Source organism: Heterodontus francisci, chromosome 44 (assembly GCF_036365525.1).
Source record: "Heterodontus francisci isolate sHetFra1 chromosome 44, sHetFra1.hap1, whole genome shotgun sequence".
Classification (NCBI taxonomy): domain Eukaryota; kingdom Metazoa; phylum Chordata; class Chondrichthyes; order Heterodontiformes; family Heterodontidae; genus Heterodontus; species Heterodontus francisci.
In genome coordinates, this window is record NC_090414.1 from 24,028,156 (window position 1) to 24,030,022 (window position 1,867).

A 1,867-nucleotide genomic window follows, 5' to 3' on the forward strand; every position below is an offset into this window, starting at 1 on the left:
CCCTCACTGATCCCCCCCCCCGCCTCCCCCCTCACTGATTCCCCCCCACCTCCCCCCTCACTGATCATCCCCCCGCCTCCCCCCTCACTGATTCCCCCCCACCTCCCCCCTCACTGATCATCCCCCCACCTCCCCCCCCGCCTCCCCCCTCATTGATCCCCGCCTCCCCCCTCACTGATCCCCCCCCGCCTCCCCCCTCACTGATCCCCCCCCCGCCTCCCCCCTCATTGATCCCCCCTCACTGATCCCCCCCCGCCTCCCCCCTCACTGATCCCCCCCCCCCGCCTCCCCCCTCACTGATCCCCCCCACCTCCCCCCTCACTGATCATCCCCCCGCCTCCCCCCTCACTGATCCCCCCCCCCGCCTCCCCCCTCACTGATTCCCCCCCCGCCTCCCCCCTCACTGATCCCCCCCCCCGCCTCCCCCCTCACTGATCCCCCCCCACCTCCCCCTCACTGATTCCCCCCCCACCTCCCCCCTCACTGATCCCCCCCCACCTCCCCCTCACTGATCCCCCCCCCACCTCCCCCCTCACTGATTCCCCCCCACCTCCCCCTCACTGATCCCCCCCCCACCTCCCCCTCACTGATCCCCCCCCCACATCCCCCCTCACTGATTCCCCCCCACCTCCCACCTCCCCCCTCACTGATTCCCCCCCCACCTCCCCCTCACTGATCCCCCCCCCACATCCCCCCTCACTGATTCCCCCCCACCTCCCACCTCCCCCCTCACTGATTCCCCCCCCACCTCCCACCTCCCCCCCCCACCTCCCACCTCCCCCCTCACTGATTCCCCCCCCACCTCCCACCTCCCCCCTCACTGATTCCCCCCCCCGCCTCCCCCCTCACTGATTCCCCCCCCCCGCCTCCCCCCTCACTGATTCCCCCCCCCCGCCTCCCCCCTCACTGATTCCCCCCCCACCTCCCCCTCACTGATTCCCCCCCACATCCCCCCTCACTGATCATCCCCCCACATCCCCCCTCACTGATTCCCCCCCACCTCCCACCTCCCCCCTCACTGATTCCCCCCCACCTCCCACCTCCCCCCTCACTGATTCCCCCCCCCGCCTCCCCCCTCACTGATCACCCCCCCGCCTCCCCCCTCACTGATCCCCCCCACCTCCCACCTCCCCCCTCACTGATCCCCCCCCCGCCTCCCCCCTCACTGATCCCCCCCCCGCCTCCCCCCTCACTGATCCCCCCCCGCCTCCCCCCTCACTGATTCCCCCCCCACCTCCCCCTCACTGATTCCCCCCTGCCTCCCCCCTCACTGATCCCCCCGCACCTCCCACATCCCCCCTCACTGATCCCCCCCCCGCCTCCCCCCTCACTGATCATCCCCCCACCTCCCCCCTCACTGATCATCCCCCCACCTCCCCCCTCACTGATCCCCCCCCCACCTCCCCCCTCACTGATCATCCCCCCACCTCCCCCCTCACTGATCATCCCCCCACCTCCCCCCTCACTGATCCCCCCCCCCGCCTCCCCCCTCACTGATCATCCCCCCGCCTCCCCCCTCACTGATCCCCCCCCACCTCCCACCTCCCCCCTCACTGATCCCCCCCCCACCTCCCCCCTCACTGATCATCCCCCCACCTCCCCCCTCACTGATTCCCTCCCACCTCCCCCCTCACTGATCCCCCCCCACCTCCCCCCTCATTGATGCCCCCCCCGCCTCCCCCTCACTGATCCCCCCCCCCGCCTCCCCCCTCACTGATCCCCCCCCGCCTCCCCCCTCACTGATTCCCCCCCACCTCCCCCCTCACTGATCCCCCCCACCTCCCCCCTCATTGATCCCCCCCCCGCCTCCCCCCTCACTGATCCCCCCCCCACCTCCCCCCTCACTGATTCCCCCCCACGCCTCCCA